Below are 13,285 nucleotides of genomic sequence, written 5' to 3' on the forward strand. Positions count from 1 at the left end.
TCTTCGCACATTTATGAGCTGGAATTCCTTCATCAACTACAGTTATTTGGTTATCCTAAAATATATTTTTACAGAAAAGGCAAGATAAATGCCTAATTTTTTTGCCTTTTAACTGTCAGTCTTCAGAATAAGTCATGTATGCCCTAGTTGTTTCCAGTAGTGTTCAATGAGATTTTTTTTTAGTATCATTATGAACTTTAGGTTTATATATTCAGTGTTTTTTAATCAGTTGTATTTATATATATTTTGATGCTCAGAGTATCCGATCTTTGGCCAGTAGGAGCTCTTTATGTTGGCTCATATGTTCTTTTTTTTGTGTGTGTGTTTTTTGTTTTTGTTTTTGTGGTACGCGGGCCTCTCACTGTTGTGGCCTCTCCCATTGCGGAGCACAGGCTCCAGACGTGCAACAGCGGCCATGGCTTACGGGCCTAGCCGCACTGTAGCATGTGGGATCTTCCCAGACTGGGGCACGAACCCGTGTCCCCTGCATTGGCAGGCAGACTCTCAACCGCTGCGCCACCAGGGAAGCCCTCATATGTTCTTTTGATAAAACCATAGAGAACACTAATCATTATGGAAATACAAATCAGAACCATAGTGAGATACCACCTCATACCCATCACGATGGCTACTATGTAAAAAACAAAACAAAATAACAAGTATTGGCCAGGATGTGGAAAAATTGGAACCTTGTATACTGTAGTTGAGAATGTGAAATGGTACAGCTGCTATGGAAAACAGTACAGTAATTCCTCAAAAACATTACTGAATGGTCCAGCAATTCCTTTTCTGAATATATACCCAAAGGAGTTGAAAGTAGGGACTTGAGGAGATGTCTGTTTACTCATGTTCATAGCAGCATTATTTGCAGTAGACAGAAGATGGAAGCAATCTTTTGTGTCCGTTGATGAATGAATGGATAAATAGAATGTGGTATATACATACAATGGAATATTATTTAGGTTTTAAGAGGAAGGAAATTCTGATACTTGCTACATCTTGGATGAACCTTGAGAACATTATGCTAAGTGGAATAAGCCAGTCACAGAAGGACTAGTACTGTATGATTTCACTTATGTTAGGTACCTAGAGTAGTCAGATTCATAGATATAGAAAGTATTGGGTTGGCTAAAAGGTTCGTTCGGTTTTCTCCATAAGATGGCTCTAGTAGCGCTTAGTTGTCTTTAACTTCATTCAAAACAATTTTGTTAGATTGTATGTGACAACTGTCATACCAGTGTGCATTAAAAAAAAGACATTAAAGTTGGTGAATTTTTGTGTAGCCATTTTAATATTGAAGATGGAAGAAAAAAAGGAAAATTTTTGGCGTATTGTGATTTATTATTTCAAGAAAGGTAAAAACACAACTGAAATGCAAAAAGATTTGTGCAGTGTATGGAGAAGGTGCTGTGACTGATGGAACATGTCACAAGGTGTTTGCGAAGTTTCGTGCTGGAGATTTCTCACTGGATGATGCTCCACGGTCAGGTAGAACAGTTGAAGTTGATAGCAATCAAACCGAGACATTAATTAAGAACAATCAATGTTATACCACGCGGGATATAGCCGACATACTCAAAATATCCATATCGGGCATTGAAAATCATTTGTACCAGCTTGGTTATGTTAATTGCTTTGATGTTTGGGTTCCACGTAAGTTAAGTGAAAAAAACCTTGACCATATTTCTGTATGAAATTCTCTACTTAAAAATAATGAAAACGTTCCGTTTTTAAAACAAATTGTGATGAGCAATGAAAAATGGATACTGTACAATAATGTGGAATGGAAGAGATCATGGGGCAAGCGAAATGAACCACCACCAACCACACCAAAGGCCGGTCCTCATCCAAAGAAGGTGATGTTGTGTATATAGTGGGATTGGAAGGGAGTCCTCTATTATTTCCCTCCTTCTGGAAAACCATACGATTAATTCCAACAAGTACTGCTCCCAGTTAGACCAACTGAAAGCAGCACTCGATGAAAAGTGTCCAGAATTAGTCAACAGAAAACGCATAATCTTCCATCAGTATAACGCAAGACCGCATGTTTCTTTGATGACCAGGCAAAAACTGTTACAGCTTGGCTGGGAAGTTCTGATTCATCCTCTGTATTCATCAGACATTGCACCTTCGGATTTCCATTTATTTCGGTCTTTATATAATTCTCTTAATGGAAAAAATTTCCATTCCCTGGAAGACTGTAAAAGGCACCTGGAACAGTTGTTTGCTCAAAAAGATAAAATGTTTTGGAAGGATGGAATTATGAAGTTGCCTGAAAAAATGGCAGAAGGTGGTAGAACTAAAGGGTAAATACGTTGTTCAATAAAGTTCTTGGTGAAAATGAAAAATGTGTCTTTTATTTTTACTTAAAAATCGAAGGGGACTTCCTTGGTGGCGTAGTGGTTAAGAATCCACCTGGCAATGCAGGGAACATGGGCTCGATCCCTGGTCTGGGAAGATCCCACATGCCGTGGAGCAGCTAAGCCCATGTGCCACAACTACTGAGCCCATGTGCCACAACTACTGAAGGCTGCGCACCTAGATCCCGTGCTCTGCAACAAGAGAAGCCACTGCAATGAGAAGCCCGCGCACCGCAATGAAGAGTAGCCCCCACTCGCCGCAACTAGAGAAAGCCTGTGTGCGGCAATTAAGACCTAACGCAACTAAAAATAAATAAATATTTTAAAAAAAACCACCCCAGAAATGAAGGCACTTTTTGGCCAACCCAATAGAATGGTGGTTACCAGGGCTATGAGAAGAATGGAAGTTATTATTAAATGGGTATTGGGTTTCAGCTTTGCAAGATGAAAAGAGTTCTGTGGGTGGATGGTGGTGATGGTAGCACAACAATACTTTTTTTTTTTTTTTTTGGCTGTGTTGGGTCTCTGTTGTGGTGTGTGGGCTTCTCATTGCAGTGGCTTCTCTTGTTGCAGAGCACAGGCTCTAGGCATGTGGGCTTCAGTAGTTGTGGCACGAGGGCTTAGTAGTTGTGGCACACAGGCTCTAGAGAGAGTGCAGGCTCAGTAGTTGTGATGCATGGGCTTAGTTGCTCCACAGCACATGGGAGCTTCCCAGACCAGGGATCAAACCCGTGTCCCCTGCATTGGCAGGCCGATTCTTAACCTCTGCGCCACCAGGGAAGTCCCAACAATGTGAATATACTTAATGCTGCTGAACTGTACACTTAAAAATGGTTAAGATGGTAAATTTTGTTATTTGTATTTCACCATAATTTTCTTTGAAAAAGTGGTTTCATGAAGTTTTAAATGGGCAAAAGCATGGTTGGAGTGCATTTAAGTGAGAAGGGAAGGAGAATTGGAGAATCTAGATAAAAATAATTTGAAACCTTAAAATATATACGAAATCAAAAAGCATTTAAAAATTCATTTATATGCTACTTAAAATTAAGCATTGTTAGTTTTATATATTTTCTTCATATATGTGTATATTGTTAAAGAAATTCATGTCATTAAAAAATCCATAGGAAACATTTTCCCCCTTAGTATTCTTTTACATTTTAAACACATTTAAACCAAACTTATCTTGGAGTGTCAGATCTGGAAGAGTCATATAGAGCATCTAATTTAATCTCATTTTTCTGCTCATTGGTGGGTGGAGCTGGAGCTTGTCCCTCTGGTGGGCAGGGCCTGCTCAGAGAGAGTTTAATCCGCTTGTCTGCAGATGGGTGGGGCTGTGTTCCTGCCCTCTTGGTTGTTTGGCCTGAGGTGACCCAGCACGGGGCCTACAGGCTGTTTGGTGGGTCTAATGGCGGCCTCTGGGAGGGCTCATGCCAATGGGTGCTTCCCAGGACTGCTGTTGCCAGTGTCTTTGTCCCTGCAGTGAGCCACAGCCGCCCCCCATCTCTGCAGGAGACCCTCCAATACTAGCAGGTAGATCTGGCACATTGTCTCTTGGGGTCACTGCTTTTTTCTGTCCGGGTCCTGGTGCACATGAGACTGTGTGTGCCCTCCAAGAGTGGAGTTTCTGTTTCTCCCAGTCCTGTGGAAGTCCTGTGATGAAACCCTGCTGGCCTTCAAAGGTTTGATCTCTGGGGACTCCTCCTCCTGTTGCCGAGCCCACAGGCTGGGAAGCCTGACGTGGGGCTCAGAACTTTCACTCCTGTGGGATAACTTCCGTGGTATAATTGTTTTCCAGTTTGAGGGTCACCCACCTGGTGAGTATGGGATTTGATTTTATCACCATTGTGCCCCTCCTATCAGCTCGTTGTGGCATCTTCTTTGGATGTAGGGTATCTTTTTTGGTAGGTTCCAGTGTTTTTTTGTCGAGGGTTGTTCAGCAGTTAGTTGGGATTTTGTTTTTTTCTTAAGAAGGGGATGAGCTCACATCCTTCTACCCTTTCTATCTATCTAATTAATCTCATTTTAAGAAGAGACATGGAGTCCAGGAGGTTGTGTTTGTTCAAGGTTATGCAGCTAAGTGGTGGTACAGCTGTCAGAATACCTATCCAGTCTGATGTTCTTATCACTGCACCATAGCTGTTTCTAGTTGCCCCCTTGAAAACTGGTTCTCCCTCTTGGTTTCCTTATCTCTGTCAGTATTGTCATTACTGCTCTAGCTATAAGGCTTGAAATACGGGGGTAATCATTAACTCCTATTCTCTTCTCTCCTCTGTCTCATATCCAGTAAATTAAGTCCTGTGGAATTTTTCTTTGTAGCATTTATCACATCCTCTATTCTCTCACTTTTAGTGATGCTGTAATTGATCAATGGGTTCAAGTGGTGACAACCTTACCTTCATTGTTTAGTTCCTTATTAACTTTTTATCTGACTGTTTCATCCATTGATGAATATTGCTCTTATCCTAATTCAGAGCCTTATTCCTTCTTGCTTGTCCTGAGCTTTTTGGCTTTCTCTCCATCTGCACTACTACTTGGTTTTTCTTCTTAATATATCTTTCTGATCCTGCTTCCTTCTTACTCAGAAACTTTTCTGTGGCCTTAGCAGAAGGCTGTGGTCTGCAGACTTTATTTTGTGACTGCAAAGTGCTTTTTGTTTTTGTTTTTAATTTGAATACTTTCAGGCAAAGCATAGCCTCACCCCAGTTAGCATGATTCTATTGCTTTTATCAGCTCACTTCACTCATTTGCACTTCCTATTTGTTTCTGTAGCCATTTTGAGTTTGCCACCCTTCCTGATGTTTAGCATGGTCTTCAATGCCCAGAATAATGTCTGCAGTGTATTTTACCAATTTTATTTCCTACTACTCCCCTATAGGAAACCTTTATCCATTTTTCTTATACTGTTGTTCCTTTTCTTCTCTCTTATCCTTATCCAAATACCTTGAAAATCGGCTCCTATCGTACTTATGACCAGTTTCTAGCACTGTGTGTGGAATTAATGGATGAACGAGTTTTTCTGGCACTGGTTAGTCTCATAAAATCTCTCTTTGAGAAACTCAGAGACAGGGAGACTATGGGAGACTCTAGGACAGACTGGTATATAAACAGCTAACTATAGCAGTAAATAAAAAAGGACAGTTGTAAAGAGTAATGAATTCTGCTTGGGAGGGCACATATGGTAATTTCTACCTGGGAGAGCCATATTATGTAGCATTCCCTGACTACTCCAAATCATTGACTTCTTTTCTTGTCCTCTGACTATACCCTTCATTAACATATGTTTTAGTTCTTTATGTCTCTAAAACTAGATTATAATCTCCTTGAGAACAATGATTGTATTTTATACTTCTGTATCCTTCCCTGTTCATAATAGGTACTCAAATTTTTGTTGAAAGTATATCAGTCAAGGGGTTTTATGATAAGAAACAGAAAACTTTCTTACTGTTTTAAGTGAAAAGATTTCCTAGAAGGATAATGGAGGCTCACAGACATGATAGGAGGCTAGAGGAGTAGGCTTGGAAAATGGGCAGGAACCAAGAGGGCCCCAGAATGTAGGCAGCCATAACTGTCTGTCCAGCTAGATGCTGTCGTCTCTGGATACTGCAGTTCTCACTGCATTCCTCCATAAGTCAATCCTAACTGAACTTTTGACTTTGGGTCAGTTCTCCCAAACTTAAGAGTTCTGAACAGTTCTACCTTTCAGAGAGTAGAGAAAGGAAGGATCTGTTCCCTTCGGCACCTCAGACCAAAATATCTCACAGACTATCCAAAATAGATTCTCCCAAATAGGAAAAATAGGAACAGGATTGATGGTGGACAGCCACCCCACCCCCTGCCCATATTCCCACTCCCAGGGGGAAAAACCAACAACAAATATTCAATACTAATGGATGAAGAATGTATGTAACCTTTGCCTCGGGAAGTTTGGAGAGAGAGTGTGGCAGAGAAGTGAATTATGGTGAGGACCCTTGGGCATGTCAGGTACGGAGAAGGGGGTCAGAAATAAAGACTCTGAGAACTTAGGGTAGACAGTAGTAAGGAGCAGACCGAGTTTGTACTAACATGGGGGAAACGAAGTTAGACAGGTAGGATGAGGATCCCAAGGACAATCTGCATCATTTTATTTAGGGCTAGTTCTAGTCAGTAGCATGTCTTTGGTGGCTCATCCAGGAAGTAAAAGGTGGCTCCTCCAGTTGGAGAGGCTAGATTTTTTTTTAAGTACCTAATACATCCATATGGTAAAGAATTAAAACATGGGGCTTCCCTGGTGGCGCAGTGGTTGAGGGTCCGCCTGCCGATGCAGGGGACACGGGTTCGTGCCCCGGTCCGGGAGGATCCCACATGCCGCGGAGCGGCTAGGCCCGTGAGCCATGGCTGCTAAGCCTGCGCGTCCGGAGCCTGTGCTCCGCAACGGGAGAGGCCACAACAGTGAGAGGCCCGCGTACCACAAAAACAAACAAACAAACAAAAAAACACGAAAGGATCTGTAGTATAATAAAAAGCCTTCCTTTCACCCTCTACATTCCCCTAAACTTGCAATCTAAATTGTATGAAAAATTAAACATTAATATTATGCACAGTTTCTCTGCTTTATTGACATGCTTGCAATTCTTTCTGATGAGGATTTTAAAAAGATAAAATAGCATTATATCATTTTCATCCCCTGGAAATCAGCAATTGACTGACTCCCAGCAGTTGGAAAATAAAATGATTTCCAACTTTCAAACCCAGTTTAGTTTGGGGTTCATCTCAGGTAGTATGTCTTGGCAAAATTAAAATTCTGTGAAGTGTCAAGATTTCATCCTAAAATTTTCCTTCTGATAAAAAAAATATTTTAGGCAATAATACCATCCCCACTCTGTTATCAGTTCCATGCCTCATTTTTCGTTCACTTATAATTCCTTTGATTTCAAAGGGAACGTTTCCCCTAGCCACCCTTAGGAACTTTCAGAACTCCAGTGTTTGAGTTTTGCTTGAACCCCTTTTTTGACAACGTCTTTGTTGAATTTACCCTTGCCTTGGGTGATAACCAGATACACACTGTTTAAGGCCTTTTTTTTTCATATGTAGGTAGATAATACATAGAGAAAATTTTATGTAGTAAAAGTCACGCTTTTTAGATGTACAGTTCTGAGTTTTGACAAACATATACAGTCCTGTAACTACCACCACAGTCAAAATACAGAACATTTATGTCATCTTCAAAAGTACCCTCATGTCCCTTTTAGTCAGTTCTCCTCTCAATCCCTCATCTATTTATTGTCCTTATACATTTTATCTTTTCTAGAATATCAAATAAGTGGAATCATGTAGTATGTAACCTTTGCATTTGGCTAATTTCACTTAGCATAAAGGTTTTGAGATTTATCCATATTGTGGCATATATTAGTATTCTCTTGCTTTTTATTGCTAGGTAATATTCCATTGTATAGATGTACCAAGGGCCATTATTTTTAGTGTCTTATTTAGAAGAGTGATTTGAGCTGATTGGTAAGGTTTGAGTACGTAGGTCAGTAATTTCAGTTCATCCATGGTCAAGCCCAGGTTATTCTATCAAATTTCAGCAGTATATTTTGGCATAAGAATCTTAACTTTTTTTAGTATTAGGCTATGTAGAAGACATCACTTGAGTTATACTCAGAGGCCTGAGGAAGAAGCATGCCATGAGAGAACGTTACAGGGCAATAAGTGAGCATAACCACTAGACTCTTGAGTTCCTTGAGGAACTTGTCTTGCTCTTTTCTATACCTTTCACTCTCCAGTGCTATTTTAGGCCTTCCACAGTTATTTGTTAAGTAAGGTGAATTTATAAATGCCGTCAGATTGTGATTTTAATGTACTTTGCCCCTGAAGCATAGTGCCCTTAAAACCACCGTACACTTAAAAGAATTATGCTCTATCCCCACCCCCAATGGCTGTAAAGAAAGAGGGCAAGCCTCTTACATTCTGTTACATTAGTGTTTCTGTTCTTTTCATCACAAAGTGCCAAAGTCCTTTTTATCCTTCACCCCTCTTCCCACCATGGGACCCTGTGTCTTGGAAGATTTTATCTATCATATAGCATTTATTAAATAATTTACTCATTTGGAAAATCAGTCAAGGATAGCTACCTAGCTAGCTGTGTATGTGACAGTAAAAGAGCTTCTGATTAGCAAGAGATAACCACTGTTAACTGCGTAGAGTACACATAATTCCTGCCAAGAGCAAATAAATTTATCTTTTAGTTAACTTCATTAAGGAAACATGTGCAACAGGTTTTAGTCTTTTTAGAAGTATTAGTAATAGCTAAGGACACTCATTACTACAGTTACATGTCTCTAAAGGTCTGGAGACTTCCAGGTTTGGAATTACTATGTGATTTCTTTTTCAGGAATACCCGATCTAAATATTAACCATATGCTTTGAGAACTGGACCTGTGTCTTACTTAAGGCCATGGGAGTTCCAAAGACCTAAGGACAGACTTTGGCATTATGCTTCAGCCTTCATCAGCAACATTAGCATTTGAACCATAATTGTCTGTGCAAATCTAGGTTGGGCCTTAGGGAACAGAAAAAAATACTACATCAGCCTGCATTTTTCCTTGTTAATGTCAGGAAACTTAACCCAAACTAAGGAAAAAGGGCAATTTATTGAAATATAATTCTAAAGGCTAGATTGACTTCAGATGTTACTTGATTGGAGCTCAAGCATTGTTTGGAAAACCTAGTTCTTCCTTTTGTATCTCTCAGCTCTGACACTGCTATTTGGGTTACATTCTCAGTCAGATTCTTCCTTGTGGTTCTAGGTTGCCTGTAGCAGCTCCTGTCTGAGTTTTTCCAGGTTCAAACCAGGTGGAAAAGAGAGAGGCTCTTCCCAAAATTTCCCAGAAAGAATTTGAGTCTCCTTGCCTCTCACTGAAATATGTGGTCATTTTATATAAGTGACTATGCTCAGGGAAATCATGCACTGATTGTCTAGGCTCAGGCTAATAAATCTAGGTCTGAAGCTCTGTCCAGACATAGGGACTGGGAACTGGGGTGGGGCATTCAGCAGAGACAACCTGGGATATAGTTATCAAAGGAAGCAGGAATAGATGTATGGTAGCCCAGTACCAAATGTCTATGCACTAGCATTTATACATTGCTTGTCGTTTCCTACTTGCTAGGCACTGAGTTAGATACTTTCACAAATGTAGTTTCATTTAATTCCATTCTCACAATGCCTCTGTGAGGTAGTTATTTCTCTCTCTGCTTTAAGTTAAGAAGATAATCTCAGGTTAAGTCATTGCCCAGTTTCATATCAGTGGCTATTGCTGGAACCAGGATTTTAGCCGAAGTCTTTCTGAATCCAGCTGCAGTGCATTTCCAACACTTCCTCTCTGGTGTTCAAAAAACATCCTGAGCAACAGCTGCAGCATCACTGGAAAATGATTGTAGTCTCTCTAATTATTTTGAAGATTGAAACACTCATCTGGTTGTGTTTGTAAAATGATGAATTATATTATTTCTAGTTTACTCCTTGTGTAGGCTCATAAGGACTGCTTTCATTTATCCAATAAATATTTGTTGAGTGCTTATCATGAGTCAGATACTGTTCTAGGAACTGAGGATAAAGCTGTGAATCAAACAAGTACCTCGTCTCAAGGAGCTTATATTCTGGTGTAGACAAAACACATAAAGGGATGTATAAATTCAGATGGTCATGAGGCTTCCCTTTTTATTTAGATTACTGAAGGGGCATTAGCCCTCACAGGCATTTATTTGCTGGGGCAGGCAGAGCCATGGAATTTCATAGTTTGCCAAGTATTGACTCTTGATAAAACTACTCATTGAGGGAATTCCCTGGTGGCGCAGTGGTTAAGAATCTGCCTGCCAATGCAGGGGACACGGGTTCGAGCCCTGGTCCGGGAAGATCCTACATGCCTCAGAGCAACTAAGCCCGTGTGCCACAACTACTGAGCCTGCGCTCTAGAGCCCGCGAGCCACAACTGCTGAGCCTGTGTGCCACAACTACTGAAGCCCATGCGCCTAGAGCCCATGCTGTGCAGCAAGAGAAGCCACTGCAATGAGAAGTCCGCGCACCGCAACAAAGAGTAGTCCCTGCTCACCACAACTAGAGAAAGCCCGCACTCATCAATGAAGACCTAATGCAGCCATAAATAAATAAATAAATAAAATTATAAAACAACAACAAAAAACTACTCATTGAGGCCAGTCTGAGATCAGGGCCAGAAGCAAAGTAGAAAACTAAATGAAGTTAACTGTTTAAAATCAGTCAAGCTATAAGGAAAGCCAAATGAATTAAACATTTATTTATATTGAGAACACATTTTCCTCAATTTTGGATTGTTTTTAGAAGGAGTTTGTCACTCTGCCCCCAACCTCTACCTTCCCTCCATACACATAGATTTGTAGACTCTTGAGAGCAGTGGTCCTCAAAAGGTAGTCTGCAGATATATGGGGGTCCCCTTTTAGGAGGTTTGGGAGGTTAAAACCATTTTCATCATAAGACTAAGATGTGATTAACCTTTTTCACTGTGTTGACATTTGGTCTGATGGCGCAAAAGCAATGGTAGATAAAACTATTCATGTTTTAGAGTGAATCAATACAATGACACCAGACTGTACTAGTAGTCATTATATTCTTACAGTAAAAAAAAAAAAAAAAGGAAAAAAGTTTCACTTAAGAACATTTTGATCGATAAAAATTGTCTCAACTCTTGAATAAATGTCTTTTTAATATTCTGGGTGATGAAATGGGAAATGTGCATAAAACACTTTTGCCTGCATACCGAAGTACAGTGGTTCTTGAGGAAAAGCATTTGTGCGATTGTTTGAGTTGTGAGCTGATCTAGCTACCTTTTTCATGGGATACTATTTTTACTTGCAAGAACAACTGACAAACTGTGGCTATTCGGAGTTGGCTGTTTGACAGATATTTTCTCAAAAATGAACAAAGTGATATTTCAAGGAAAACAACTGAAAGTATTTGTTACCAGTGATAAAAATTTGACCTCTCAAGTGAAAACTAGAAGTTTGGAAGACTTGTATTGATATTAGCCACTGTGAGCTTGACAGTGTCCCAGTATTTTTAAAAATTAATTAATTAATTAATTTATTTATTTTGGCTGCATTGGGTCTTCGTTGCTGTGCGTGGACTTTCTCTAGTTGTGGCGAGCAGGGGCTAGTCTTCATTGTGGTGCGCGGTCTTCTCATTGCGGTGGCTTCTCTTATTGCGGAGCATGGGCTCTAGGCGCGTGGGCTTCAGTAGTTGTGGCGCGGGTGCTCAGTAGTTGTGGCACACGGGCTTTGTTGCTCTGCGGCATGTGGGATCTTCGCGGACCAGGGATTGAACCCGTGTCCCCTGCGTTAGCAGGCGGATTCTTAACCACTGTGCCACCAGGGAAGTCCGACAGTGTCCCAGTATTTAAAGAGTTTTCTCATGAGATTGGTATATGTGTTTTTTAAATACTGTATAATGAAATGTGTCAACATTTGAAAGGTCTACGTAAGTTAGTGAACTAATGTTTTCCAAATAACCAATACATGGTGGTACAAAGTCATGCAACTTGGAAGATCCATCCAAAGTGCAAGATAAACCAGTATATTTTTAATGTAAGAAAGTATGAAAATTTCATTGATATGGTTTCAGAGTCTGTATTGCAACTAACATTTTTTTAAAATAGATCTTTATTGGAGTATAATTACTTCACAATACCATGTTAGTTTCTGTTGCACAACAAAGCAAATCAGCCATATGCATACACGTGTCCCCATATCCCCTTCCCTTGACCCTCCCTCCCATCCTCCCTATCCCACCCCTCTAGGTCATCGCAAAGCACTGAGCCGATCTCCCTGCTATGTTGCTGCTTCCCACCAGCCAACTATTTTACATTTGGTAGTGTACATATGTCGATGCTACTCTCACTTCGCCCTAGCTTTGCCCTCCCACCCCATGCCATCAAGTCCATTCTCCAAGAAACTATCACTTGACACATTTCGGTTTTTTATCAAAGCAGAATATCCACAATTATCTAAAATGACTATTAAAATAACCTCTTTTCCAGCTGCATATCTGTCTGGGGCTGAATTTTCTCTATAAGTATACTTCAGTCAAAACAACATATCGTGACAAATTGAAGGCAGGCTCATTTATGAGAATTCAGCCATCTTCTATTAAGACAGTCTTTTCATTAAATTTTTTTGGAGGGAATACATTTACAGTTGACCCTTCAACAACACGAGTTTGAACTATGTGGGTCCCTTTATACGCAGATTTTAAAAAATAGTAAATACTATAGTACTACACTATCCATGGTTGGTTGAATCCTCAGATGTGGAACCGAGGATCTGGAGGGCCAACTATAAGTTATACTCAGATTTTTGACTGTGCAGAGGGTCAGTGCCCCTAACCTCATGCTGTTTGAGGATCAGCTATATCTTTAATAACCTATGTTATTTATGTTAACATGCAGTGGGTTTACTTTTGTTTCAAAATGAATCAATATTTTAAACTTTTTTCAGTTTTAATTTCTAATAGCACAGCTTTTGATATAACTTGTAAACAAATGCTGTTTGAGGTCCTCAGTAATTTTTAAGGGACCAAGAAAGTTTGAAAACTCAAACATTGAGAACTGCAATCTTAAGGGCTGTTTTTTATTCTAGGGATCAAAAGATGTCTCTCAGTTCTCTACTTTTTCTTCGTAGTGAACCTAACCAAAGAGTTCCCCACAAAAGTGAAAATTTATTATGGAATTATGTTATGTGGTAGAATTTGCAGATCCTCTCAATCAGAGTCTTAATTTCTAATAATCGAAACCTTGGAATAGAAATCAGTGGAGCTTCTTATTAAAATTAGAGGATTTGGGGGCTTCCCTGGTGGCGCAGTGGTTGAGAGTCCGCCTGCCGACGCAGGGGACACGGGTTCGTGCCCCGGTCCGGGAAGA

Source organism: Delphinus delphis, chromosome 3, assembly GCF_949987515.2.
Source record: "Delphinus delphis chromosome 3, mDelDel1.2, whole genome shotgun sequence".
In the NCBI taxonomy this organism is placed as follows: domain Eukaryota; kingdom Metazoa; phylum Chordata; class Mammalia; order Artiodactyla; family Delphinidae; genus Delphinus; species Delphinus delphis.